This window comes from Enhydra lutris, unplaced genomic scaffold (genome assembly GCF_002288905.1).
Source record: "Enhydra lutris kenyoni isolate GAN:26980312 unplaced genomic scaffold, ASM228890v2 scaffoldscaffold10, whole genome shotgun sequence".
NCBI classification, from domain to species: Eukaryota; Metazoa; Chordata; class Mammalia; order Carnivora; family Mustelidae; genus Enhydra; species Enhydra lutris.
Window position 1 is genome coordinate 22,438,090 of NW_019154094.1, and position 14,148 is coordinate 22,452,237.

A 14,148-nucleotide genomic window follows, 5' to 3' on the forward strand; every position below is an offset into this window, starting at 1 on the left:
AGGCAAGACTTCATAGAACAGAAAACTCCTTATGTCTTCCAGAAGCTCGATGGACTCTGAGGCCAGAGGACATAGGAGCTTGAAGGAAGAGTGGTGAAAGAGACTATCATCTATGAAACAGGCAACACTTGGAAAGGCCATTTTCAGTTTTGGGAAAGATGAAGGGAAACGGATACTCTTGTATACACTGGTGGGAATGTAAATGATACAATTTTGGGGAGGTGGTAGAGTAATGCAGAAGTATTTTTGAATGCTAAAATGTACACATTTGTAAACGCGGTGATGCCACCCTCAGGAGTTCAACTCATGGACAGATGCACAACAGGACACCCGGTGTATGTGCAAAGATGCTCCTGTGAGCATTGTCCCTGGCATTGCCAAACTGGGGAAGAATGACTGAATTCATGGCATGGCCATGTTCTCCATGAACTCCACCATCTATGCCCACTGCCTTCCTGACAGCCCACTTCCGTGTGTAAGAGACAACTCAAACTAAACCAAGAGTGAAATACCAAATCTTAAACCAGAAGAGGTCATAGCCCCCACCTTCCCCATCCAGCAAATGCAATTTCATCCTTTTACCTGTTTAGGTTTTAAAAAACCCTGGGAGTCATTCTCAACATTTCTCTTTCTCACATCCCTCGTCTAACCCATCAGAAAATTTTTTTGCGTAAACTTCCAGACTATATACAGCCACATCTGATCTAGCCACCACCAACTTGCGCCAGGATTTCCAGTAACAGCTTCCTAACTGTGCTCTCTGCTTCCACCCCTCTATTTGTCCTTAACACATTACCTAAAGTGAGATTTTTCAAATGTTGAAGCAATGTCATTATTCCAATCAAGACCCTGCAGTGCCTCCCATTTCACTGAGTAAAGTAGTTAAAATGGCCTAAAATGTTTGGCATGATCTGCCTGCATTCCTTTATACTCTTACACTCTCCCTTACTCTCTTTCCAGAATTCTAGCCATTGCTCTCTTGATTCCTCCCAGCCACTCTGGACTCCTTGCTGTTCCTCAGACAAAGCAGGTACCACTTCTGCCACAGGGCCTTTGAACAGGTCCTTTAAAACTCGGCCACAGGGCCCTTCTACTTATTCAGATATACACTCATTCAAGTTTCTGCTTAAGTACTACCTTCCCAGTGAAACCTACTCTGACAACCGTTTTAAAATTGCAACGTCTCTCCTACCTCCATAGTCCTGATCACATTTCTCTGCTTGGCTCCCCTCCATCATCGCTTACTATCTTTCAATACAAAATAATATACTTACTTAGTACATCTACTATTTACTGTCTCCCTGACTAGAACATAAACCCCATGAGGGATCTATACCTGTTTTGGTCAGTAATATCCCAAACATCTGGAACAGTTCCTAGCACATCAAGTTTGCTAAATAAATACTTGCTGAATGAATAAATAGGTCTTGGAGTTTGGGGAGAACAAAATGAGCAAGCCTTAGCAAATAGCCACCTAATCAATAGGTTCTAGTTATTACAAAAAATGAAGTAGGTATACACATACCGATGTGGAAAGTTGCCAATTGGGATACCAATAAGAGCCAAGCTAGACTACTTACTATATAAAGAGAGCTGGGCTGTGTGCGTATATATTAATGTAGGAAAGTTTGGAGGAAACCAAACTGAATCTACTACAATACTTTTGAGGGGTGGGATTAAGGGCTGAATGAGGGCTGGTGTGTAATTCTCCATGTTTTTTTGTTCCACTGTGCTGGACTTCGATGCAAGTAATCAAGCAAACTCCAATTTTGCCAACCACAGTGGTTTTCAGGAACAAACTTCTCGCAGAGGAAAGGTTTCATTTTAACTAATCATTTCAACCTATTCTTTAATTGCTGATCTTATTAGGACTGTATTAACATGGATTTGAATACAAGCTCCAGGAGGGTAACGTGCGTTCGCTCTGCTCACTGAGCTGTCCCTGATACGCAGAAAGTGCCTGGCACACAGCAGACACTCAAATATTTATAAAGTAAATAATACTAATACGAGATCACCTCCAGGAAAAAATATAAGTCGTCAATCAGAGCATCCAAAAAGCTACAAAAAGAAATAGCAAAGGCCTCCATGAGCTGGAGTATTAAGCCTCATTAAAAGGAGTTAAACATTGTAGACTTTCTTGCTTCCCTTTTGGTCTCTATTTAAGATCATTACGTATTTCTAAAGCCACTGCCTTTGGCGCTGCTCCACAATTAATTAGAAAATTATGGCACTTACGGTCTTATAGGCAAGTTATTTCATATCACTATTGTCAAATTTGTAGATTCCCACTGATCTGATCTTCACTGCAGCAAAAATATATATATGTGTGTGTGTGTGTGTGTGTATATATACACATTTATATATATAAATATACCCAGTGCAATAATTCACACCCACGGCCCACCAGAGGTGGAAAGAGAGCACAAATAGAGTGGCAGGCAGAGGCAGAGGGAGAAGCAGGCTCCCCACTGAGTAAGGAGCCCGATGTGGGAGTCGATCCCAGGACCGTGGGATCATGACCCAAGCTGAAGGCAACCCTTTAACGACTGAGCCACCCAGGCACCCCATCATCAACTTTTAAGAGCAATTAAACTGTGAGAAAAGGGGCGCCTGGGTGGCCCAGTAGGTTAAGCAAGGAATTCTTGATTTCAGCTCAGGTCCTGATCTCAGAGTCCTGAGATCAAGCCCCACATTGGGCTCTTACACTGGGCATGGAGTCTAAACTAAAGATTCTCTCTCTTCCACCCTCTGCCCCTCACCACCCCCTCTCAAAAACCAACCAACCAACCAACAAAACCCAAAAAACACAGTGAATGAAAATCTAAATGCTTTTTTATGTCCATGAGAACTACAGGACCCACTAACTGGTTTATGGAAAAGAATATGCATTATTAAACAAAAGGGAAAACTTTTTCCTTTTTCCATTTTTTAAAATGATTTGTCTAAGGGGTGCCTGGGTGGCTCAGTCAGTTAAGCATGTAATTCTTGATTTTGTCTCAGGTCACCATCTCAGTATCCAGAGATCCAGCCCAGTGCTGGGCTCCAAGCTCAAAGGGGAATCTACTTCTCTCCCTCCCCTTCCCTCCTCCCACCCCCCTGCACGCATTCTCTCTCTCTCTCTCTCAATAAATAAATACATCTTTTAAAAAAATGATTTTTCATGGAGCTGTACTTTTTTCTCTATTTTAGTAATGGCAACTTCACCGTAGTGAAAGAGATCCAATTTTTTAATGGTATCAGTTCAAATTCCTTTTTTTTTTTAAAGATTTTATTTATTTATTTGACAGACAGAGATCACAAGCAGGCAGAGAGGCAGGCAGAGAGAGAAGGGGAAGCAAGCTCCCCGCCGAGCAGAGAGCCCGATGAGGGGCTCAATCCCAGGACCCTGAGATCATGACCCGAGCCAAAGGCAGAGGCTTTAACCCACTGAGCCACCCAGGCGCCCCAACAGTCCAAATTCTTGATGCATCCACACATTCAGGTATCTACTGAACATGCATTATGGGCTAATAAGCACTGTACTTAGAACTGGGATATAGGACAAATAGCAAAAACTTCCACAAACAAGTGTGAGGCTCCACAACACAGAGTTAAATGCACTATACTTTTTAGGCTGACCTTTTAGGTCAGGAAACATCAAATGTTAAAACTTTAAAAATCTTTTATTTAAGCACTTTCAGCCTAGTGATTCATTTTCAACTCCAAGACCTCCCCTTTGCTCTAATGCTATTAAGATCTTCTTAAACATCTTAGTAAAAGTTAGGTAATCTCTTCCCCAATTCTCTTTTTTCACTTGAATCAGACCAAAGTTTAAGAGATGCCATCTCATTGGAAGAAGGAGTAAAAATTGGCAAAGACAGGCGCTCCTGGGTGGCTCGGTCATTTGCGTATGGTACTCTTGATTTTGGCTCAGGTCATATCTCTGGGTCCTGGGATCATGAAACCTGGGTTGGGTATTGGGCTCAGTGGGGGTATCGGGCTCAGCAGGGAGTCTGCTGGTATCCCTCTCCCTCTGCCACTCCTCCCACTCGCTCGCTCTCTCAAATAAATAATTAAATCTTTTTAAAAAATCAGCAAAGATAGCTCAAGGATTATATCAGGAAAAAAAAATCAACAGATATCTAGATAATATTCATTCATCAACTCCCTACACTACTAGGGAGTGAATGGATTTAATGCTGCTGTTTTTGTTGTTATTTTTTTTTTCTTTTTTTTTTTTTTTAAGTAAGATCTGTGTCCAGGGCAGGGCTTGAACTCGGGACCCTGAGATCAAGAGCCCAGGCACCATGGACTGAGCCTGCCAGGTGTCCCAATCTAGTGCCATCGATATCAATATGGAACTGTATGTCAGATAGGTTTACCCATGCAAGAGGCACATCACACTATTCGAAGGCACTATTTGAACATAATTTTCCTAGCTGCAGGCACCCTAAATTAATCATGGAGATGTGTCAGAGGCCACCAAGGGCAGAAACTTGTCAAGACCTGGTAAGCCAGGAGAGGCCAGAAAGATTTTTGTACTTAGTGCCTGCAACACTTTAAAAGCCCGAGAGTCATCCAGATCAGGCCTGCTGACAGACCCAACCATGAACAGAGTTACTGAATTAGTGGCTGGCATTGCTGCCTTTTCTTCCCACTAGATTTCTCAAAAATTGCTATGACAGTTTTCCTGGTGCCAGAGGGTGTCAGTGTGACTGCAAGGGATGTGCTTACATTCAAATATTTGGGGTCTGATTATCAACATAAGACTTCTTCTTAAAAAAAAAAAAAAAAAGAAGAAGAAGAAGAATGAAAGAAAAGAAAAGAAAAAACAAACATGTGCTTATCGAACTATCTGGATTGTATGTGAGAATACAGTGGCCAAAAAAAACAAAAAAAAAAACAAAAAAAACCACCAACAACAAACCAACCTGGAGAGGGGCCCCTGGCTGGTCCTAGAGTCTTGCAACTCTTTGGATCTTGGGGTCCTGAGCTCAAGTCCCACATCAGGTATACAGGTTACTTAAACACTTTTTTAAACATCTTTGGAGTGTTTCAACTGGGTGGGGGGGAGGATCTTTTCAGTTCACTTTTTCTAGTACTATTGTTCTTATTTTTACTTTTAACTTTAGAGATCCTTTTCCCTTTAGTTACAGGTATGTTCCAAATCCTTTGTCCTGCAGCAACTTTATTAAGTCAACATCAGCAAAACACATGGGTCTGCTTACTTACTGGGATCATTAAATCAGCAGTCTCAGCTGGTGTCACATTATATGCTTTATACGCAGGGCATAGGGTAAAACAGAAATTACAAGGCAGTTTTCAATAACTGGTGTCAGTTAACGGCTGTGGTTGGGTCCTTCGTGAACGTGCAAATCTCCTTCTCTCCTCTTCTTCGCCTCCTCGACCCACATCCATATGCCGAGAGTAAATGGAAAACCAGGGGGAGAGAAGGAGTGTACCAGAAGCCTCTGAGAGACGTGTCTTCTATCAGCCGGTGACAATAACAGCTATTGTCGTATTGCTTCTATGGTACCTTTAGTGCTCAGGTAGTTTCTGTTCTTATCCTAACATCAAACACCTGTAGCTGTTTGTCTCAAAACAGCCCTAGGTATCAGGAAAAAAGAGTGGTTCCAAGAGGTCCTTTCTGTTAATGAAACTGTTACCTGCAAGTTTTTCAAGAACCCGGGTTTGGTGGGTGGAGGGTTCCAGCAGACACACCAATGGGCCACATTACATACTGCCTCCTCTGGCCAGTTAAGAGGTAGTGAGGCTCTGGTCACCCCTGGGGTAAGTCCTCTAAGAAACACAAATGGCCATGCTTTTTTGCTCATGGAGGACCAGCAGGTAAGCCTCAAGTCTAAAATGTCATAGCAGACCCATTCAAGAGCCATAATTAAGTGAAAAGAACAACAGCTTGAGCCCACAGCTCTTTATTACAAACACAGCAAAATGCAAATAGCAAAATCCAAACATTGTTTCAAATGCTGCCACCCAAGTACAAATGGAAATAAGCAGCCTTAAAAAGAAACTACATAGGAATGCCAATGAGTAACCTTGAGTATTGAACCAGGCGGGGTAGGGTAGGGTGGGTAAAGGAGATTAGAGAGGAGTGTCCTCAGCAGGGACCTTCCTTCCCCACCCAGCCCCTTTTCCTAAAACCAGATGAGGAAAGGCATTGGGAGCCAAGAGTAGGCGGCTTCTGTTTGCTCAATTGAGAAATGGAAGAATCAAGTCCCTGTTGATAGCATTAATCTGCTAAAGCTTTCAACACCACTAACATTCATTGGCAAGAGATGAGCCCCGTCTTGTTGATGAGATACAGAGCAAGTTAAATCACAAGAAGAACCCAAGAGTAGATCCAATCAATACTTGAGGGCTTCCAAAGTTATCATAAAACATGAATTTCAGAAGGAAATAGCCTTACAGATGACAAAAGACAAGCTCTTCTCAACTAACAGATGCATTTATTTTCCCAGAACCAGAAAGACAATATGTTATTCTGTGGCTTACCCACTGTATACACATGCGTTTATATACTTTGTCTATATACACACACTTAAATACTCGTCATATAAAAAAGTCATAATGACCTCATGCAACAGCTTCCAGTTATATCCGAACCCCCCAGCAAATACGCCGGAACCTTCTGAAAGCACTTAATACTTCTTCAAGAGAACTAGTAAAACAAGCAAACAGACAACAACAAAACCCAGCAAGGGTTATAGTAGTCTCCTGAATGATTCTCAGTGCACAGAGCCCTGAGCAGGATAAATTCTAGGAAAGAGATAAGGACACTACACGCCTGATCTTTATAAAGATGTTACAAATACCCTGGAATAATTTGGCTCAGGCACAGGTCCACTCCCTTTGTGTGTGAGACAAAGTCTATGTACCAACACCATGGACAGGCAGCTTCCTTGCGTCTAAGTACCCAGGTCAGTTAGATTCAGCACTTTGGAAGGTGGGGGGTGGGGTGGGATAGGCTTCATGCCTCTTTAAAAATACCCCAGCCTTCTTGGCTTGGCCCATTCACTGACAAGAACCTGAGAGTGAGACGAGCCCTTCCGCTCCCCAGAACTCCACACGCCAGACTCTAGAATTCGCTTTCTATTTTCTGGATACCCACAGAAATGCATATCTTACCTAGATAAGGCAGTGCTCTGATACACACATGTTAATTTCCAGGAAGCAAACTTAAAAAGCCTTCTGCAGGTACATTTAAAAAAATGGGGGAAGGAGTTAGGGAGAGGGGACGCAGCTCCTTCCTTCTTTATTTTCCCGGGAGCTTGCAAAACCCTCCAAAGTGCAAAGGCATTTTGCCCACCGCGCCGGGAGAAGCAGCTCGCTCTCTCCCCCGCCTTCCTCCGCCAGGGCGCCGGAACAATGCAGCAACATACATTTACCAACACCTGCTGGAGCCTATTAATATGCACGGGGACGTATTGATTTTCCCCCTCCCTCTCTTCCCCTGCCCTGCACACTGAGCAGGCTTTCATCTCCTCCTTTACCATCCATCAGGAACTCATTTCGCCGGCCCCCTCCCCCTTCCACCCCCTGTCCCCATTCAGCCAAGCCCCTCGCTCTGGAAGCCCAGGCTGACGAGCACACTTTGGAATGCACTTCATTAAAATTTAGCTGCCCGATTCCAACCTGCAATGCGGAGGAGGCAATACAAAGCGCGCGCCACACTTCCTCCAGCATCCCCTTCAAAAGCCCCATTGTTCGCCAGGCATCTGCTCCAGAGCCCTGCCTCTCCCTACCCATTGACCCCTGATTTTTTTTTTTCTCTCCCCTCCCCCTCCCACCGGGCCCGGCCAAACCCGCCTGCCCGGTGAATTAAAACGCAGCCGCAGCCATCTGGCCCTCCCAAGCTGGCCCGGTTTCTCCACGCCCCTCCTCCCTGGTCCACACACCACACAGGGCATCTTCACCTCCATGGACGTTCCCACAACCCAAGCGCAAACCTCGGGCGGCGGGGCGCCTCTGCCGCCGCCTGCCTGTCCCCAGGCTTCTCCAGCGACCGGGCGTTCGAATCCAGAGTTGGGCAGGGGGCGGCGTGGGGCGGGGGGCGGCTAGGGGGCGATCATGGACCACTTGTACTTGCCTGCAAACCCCAGCCCAATCGTCAAGATTAATCCTTCCCTTTGTGAGCCTGAAAGAGCCTCCCACCACGCTGGTCCTCAGCTCTGCAGCGGCCGTAAAGAGAGGCGGGGGTGTGGGGTGTGGGATCCGAACCCCTTCCTAGGCGAGCTGGGGGCGCCTCGGCCACCTGACCACAGAGCGATTTTGCGAAGGAAGAAGGCGCTGGCGGCAGGAGCAGCTGACGGTGCGAGAAGCGAGAGAAGATGCCCAAGCTTGCGCCTTTTATATTACTGGCGACATTTCTAACACATGACAACAATTTCCATCTGTATTTAAGCCGGGAGTGTGAAAAAAGAGCATTACATCACAGAGCCCTGGTTCCTAGAGGCTGCCGGATAACTAGGCCAGGAGGATTAGGGCCGCACCTGCGGAGCGGGCGGGAGCCAAGCGAGTATGCGGTCCTGGGGGGAGCCCCTGGTCAAGGGAAGGCGGGAAATGGGGCTGACCCACTTGTAAGTCACGGGAGGATGAGTGGATGGGTGGGTGAAGGCGGGGAAGGTGGTGACTCTCTCTCGGGTAGGGATGCAACCCTGACTTTCCAAGAGCAAAGGGCAGAAGGCTTCCAAGCACCTTGGTGGGGGGGGGGGGGGCTTTCTGTCCTTCTATCTCTTCCCCAACTGTGGAGGGCATTTCAAAGTAATAACTCATGTTTAAAACAATAGTTTTCCTTGGATGGAGAGGCTTAGAATATTAATTTGAAGAATCCACTTTCAAGGAACAGACACTTGAAGAATTAAGGGTAGAATCTAGTTCAGAGTCAAGCTGTTTGCTTACTGCTTATCTCTGTCATTCAAACTCACTCTTTAAAAGAATCTGTAAGAGCCCAGTGGTATCATCTCCACTCTGTTTCTGATAAGGCATCCCTCCCCTGCTCCCCCACCCTCCTTGTGAGAAAACTTTTGAGGGACCATTGGCTTTGCAGTGATGGGCTCCGTTCATTGCGGAATGGTCAGTCCTTAGCAACTGCTGTCTTGTTCTACACTATTCTGCCCACAGACCACAGACCAGGAAAGAAACGGTCCCCTGACTGCCTGTCCCTAACCCAGGTGTTACTTAGCCACATGCAATCATCCTCCAAGAAACCATTGCCACTATTTGGGCAGCGGGAAACAGAGGGGCTGGAGAATGCGCTGAGGTGAAGAATGACAAGGAAATGGGAAAGGGGGGTGAGAAGGAGAAGTGGGGCTCAGAACCGAGACTGAAGACGGGTGGAGGACGGGATCTCAAGCGATGGCAAGGCGGTGCTAAGAAGAGAGAGGAAAGGGTGAAAAGGCAGCAGAGCTATTCAAAGAACAAGGCAAAATAGATCTTTCTCTCAAATGCATTACACAGCAGATGAGAAAACAAAATTTGTTCCTTCACATTTGCTCCTTAGTAAACGGTCATTGTGTGCAAGCGTGCCTGCCTGTCGGTTCTCTGAACAATCCATGGTAGAGAAGGACTGAATTTCTAATGCTCCTTGTCCTTCTTTCTGGTCACTCACCGCGGTCCAAAGACTCAACTCTCAGGTCAGATTCATGGAGTTCTAACGCTATCTTTCCACTTTCCTGCTGTGTGACTATGGATAAGCTACTTGTCTACTCTGTGCCTGTTTCTCCATGTACAAAAACTGCCCACTTGTGGCAAAGCTAATACATGCTAAGTGCCAGGCAAGAAAAGGTACTCATCAAAATGAAAGCCCCCACCCTCTACTGCAGCGGGGACCCACACACTGGAACAGCTCCCAGGGCTTCAATTAGCTGAACCCAGACACCAGTGCCCCAGGACGTCACTTGACCTGTCAGAAAAAGTGAATGAGATGCCTTGGAAGAAAAACAGATTTGTTTGCTTTATTCTTGTCTCACATCTACTTTAAGGAATGTTTAAAACAAAACAAAACAAAAAAAGCCTTGAGAGGGGACTGTGAAATATTAGCTTCCATTTTTGGTTTGAGAGAAACAATGAACTTGAGGTAATAGCTTCTTTATCAACCATGTCCATAATACTTGTGAACATTACTTCATTTCCCCTCTCAATCATCATCAAAAAAAGAAAAGGGCAAAAGGAAAGCAGATTCTGCATAAAACTTTCAAAAGCCTTGAGCCACAACCTAATGTGAAAAAATGGAATTTGTATTTTATTAGTTTTCCACAAGAAAATGATGGTGCAGTATAAATTAAACTGCTCTTTCACGAGGAAGCTGCCCAGAGACTGCATCGAAGGGAACAAAAATACAAAAGGCATTCTTTCATAAAGAGAAGAGAACTTTTATTCACTAAGTATTCAAGGATATAGCTTTCCAATCTTCAATAGGGGGAGAAAAATAGCCCTCATTTGGCTTGGAAATATCCCTTAACAATAACAAATTATTTTCAATTGGAGTTCCAAAGAGGAGGTTTCTCTCCATACAGATGAAGCACAAGAGATTCCATGAAAATCTACTCAGTTTTTATCTGAGTACACACTTGATCTAAAAAAACGGAAGCCCTCTGAGCTTGTGTGGTCTCCAACAAAAGCCAGGAAAAGATGTTTCATTGCATTTCTTCTGAATTCTCTTTTGACACCCACGAAAAAATTAAAACCAATAGGTCCTGGGGCCACTGGGTGGCTCAGTGGGTTAAAGCCTCTGCCTTTAGCTCAGATCATGATCTCAGGGTCCTGGGATTGAGCCCCGCATCCGGCTATCTGCTCAGCAGGGAGCCTGCTTCCTCCTCTCTCTCTCTCTCTCTCTCTCTGTCTGCCTTCTCTGCATACTTGTGATCTCTCTCTGTCAAATAAATAAATAAAATCTAAAAAAAAAAAAAAAAAAAGGTCCTGGCTAGCTAGTCTTCCTCCGTGGGCATGTGACTTCTAAAGTTTCAGGTCGTGCTATTCAATGTCTTGAGAGTATGGAGGCACAAAAACTTCATTACTTGCTACTTTTAACAAACAACCGAGAAAAGGGCCAAGAATTTCCTTCATGGAACATGTTCAAAGCAATCAGAGAAATGATTAGGAGCGGGATCAATGAAATGTCATAGAAAAGTGATATGGGGGAGACCGTGGAAGGCTGTAGTTAAAAGAGCAGGATCTTGGGGCACCTGGGTGGCTCAGTGGGTTAAAGCCTCTGCCTTCAGCTCAGGTCAAGATCCCAGGGTCCTAGGATCAAGTCCCGCATCAGGCTCTCTACTCAGCAGGGAGCCTGCTTCCCCACACCCCTGCCCCTCTGCCTGCTTGTGATCTCTGTCTGTCAAATAAATAAATAAAATCTTTAAAAAAAAGAGAGAGAGAGAGTGGGATCTGGGGTTAGACAAAATGGGTTCAAAAACCACCTCTGGCTTTTTCTTGGTGTGAATCATTGGGTAATAGACTTTAGCTTGCAACACTGTAAAATGGGAATAGAGAGTTCCTGCCTTATAGGACTGTTATGAAGACTAAGTCAGTACACACTGGGCTAGGCACAGAGGAAAGTGCTCAGGAAGTGTTGGTTGTTACTGCCACATCAACCACTACTAACACTTAGGTGTGGATATCCTCTAAAAGCCTGCTCTGCCTCGGTCTCTCTACAAATATCTATTGAGCACACACCAAGTACAGAGCACTGTTGGATGTCATAAAGAGGTATAATAATACATCTACAGGGTTGGGGGAAAAAAAGGCTTTATAATCATTTTTTTTAAATAGAAATGTCCTTTGGATAAAATTTTATTGAACTGGCATCACACAGGCCACATTCATTGAGCAAAATGCAATAAAAATTGAAATTAATAAAGAAGGCAAAAATTGGCAATAATAATAATAAAATAAAATCTGTGGGATGTACCCAAATTCCTACACAGAAGAAAATTATAACCTTCAGTGCATTTGTTAGGGAATAAGAGAGACAGAAAATAAGTGAATTATGCTTCCTATTCATGAAGCTATAGAAGAAAAAATGAAATAAGCTAAAACTAGGAGAAAGGTAAAAAAAATTCAACCAGTGGTGCTGGGACAACTATCCACATAAAAAAGAACTAGGTTGGAAACCTCCCCAATACCACGCACAAAAAATTAACTCAAAATCAATCAGAGACCTAAATTTAAAATCTAAAACTATAAAACTCATAGAAACATAGAAATGATCTTGGGGGGGGCGCCTGGGTGGCTCAGTGGGTTGAGCCTCTGCCTTCGGCTCAGGTCATGGTCCTGGGGTCCTGGGATCGAGTCCCGCATCGGGCTCTCTGCTCAGCAGGGAGCCTGCTTCCTCCTCTCTTTCTCTGCCTACTTGTGATCTCTCTCTGTCAAATAAATTTAAAAAAAAAATCTTAAAAAAAAAAAAAAGAAATGATCTTGGGTTAGACAATGACTCTGAAAGCACAAGAAACAGAAAAATAGGTAAGTTACACTGTATCAAAGTCAAAAAAGTTTTGTGCTAAAAATACTAACCAATAAAGTGAAACAATCCACAAAAATGGGGGAGAATATTTGTGAATCATATAACTGATCACAAGACTTGTATCTAGTATAAAAAAAGAACCCCTACAACTCACAATAAAAAACACAAGTGACCTAATTAAAAATGGCCAAAAGACTTGAAGAGACATTTCTCCAAAGTGGACAATAAGCCTTTGAGAAGACTCACACCATCATTACTCATTTGTGAAATCCCAATCAAAACCAAAATAATATTCACTAGGACAGCTATCATTAAAAAGCCAAGGACTAGTGAGGACTTGGCAACTCTACTCCTAGGTGTATAGCCAAGAGAATTGAAAAGGTACGTCTACACAAAAACTTGTACCTGAATGTTCCTCAAAGCATTATTCATAATAGGCAAAAGGTTAGAAATAATCCAAATGTCCATCAACTAAAAAATGAATCAACATGTGGTATATTCATACAGTGGAATACTATTTGGTAATAAGAAGGAATGAAGGATTGAAACCCCTACAACATGAATGCACTTTGAAAGCATTATGCTAAGTTGAAGAAGCCAGACACAAAATGCTATATACTGCATGTTTCTACTGATGTGAAATGACCAAAATAAGCAAATTTATAGACAGAGAATATACTACTACCCACCTAGAGCTATGGAAGTTTACACAAAATGATGCATGACTGTTCAAGGGCACAGGATTCCTTTTGGAGAGATATAAAGACAGTCTAAAATTAGGTTGTGGTGACAGTTGTACAACCTTGTGAATATATTAAAAAACAGTGAACTGTTAAAAAGTGTGAATTATATAGCAGCAATGTCCATAATAGCCAAACTATGGAAAGAACTTAGAAGTCCATCAACAGATGAATGGATAAAGAAGATGTGGTATATATACACAATGGAATACTATGCAGCCATCAAAAGAAATGAAATCTTGCCATTTGCAATGACGTGGATGGAACTAGAGGGTATTATTCTGAGTGAAATAAGTCAATCAGAGAAAGAAAATTATCATATGACCTCCCTGATATGAAGAATTTGAGAGGCAATGTGGGATGTTTGGGGGGTAGGGAAGGAAAAAAAAAATGAAACAAGATGGGATCGGGAGGGAGACAAACCATAAGAGACTCTTAATCTCACAAAACAAACTGAGGGCTGTTGGGGGGAGGGGGGTAGGGAGAGGGTGTTTGGATTATGGACATTGGGGAAGGTATGTGCTATGGTGAGTGCTATGAAGTGTATAAAACTGGCGATTCACAGACCTTTACCCCTGGGGCTAATAATACATTATATGTTAATAAAAAATTAAAATTTTTAAAAAGTGTGAATTATATTACCATAAAGCTATTCTAAAAATGCAGAAAAAGGGAATAATGAAACTAAGGTAAAAATATAGATCGGTTCCTGCAGGCAATAAAGAAAAAAAATCGGGGTGCCTGGGTGGCTCAGTGGGTTAAAGCCTCTGCCTTCGGCTCAGGTCATGACCCCAGGGTCCTGGGATCGAGCCCCATGTCGGGCTCTCTGCTCAGCGGGGAGCCTACTTCCTCCTCTCTCTGTGCCTACTTCTCTGCCTACTTGTGATCTCTCTCTGTGTCAAATAAATAAATAAAATCTTTAAAAATAAATAAATAAATAAATAAATA

The 14,148-nt window shown here is 43.5% G+C and overlaps 1 protein-coding gene across 3 annotated transcripts in view; it reads right to left on the reverse strand.

Annotated features, from left to right (window-relative positions):
* LOC111144009 (membrane associated guanylate kinase, WW and PDZ domain containing 1) overlaps positions 1–14,148 on the reverse strand; it is a 633,428-nt gene that overhangs the window by 213,567 nt on the left and 405,713 nt on the right. The window lies entirely within an intron of this gene.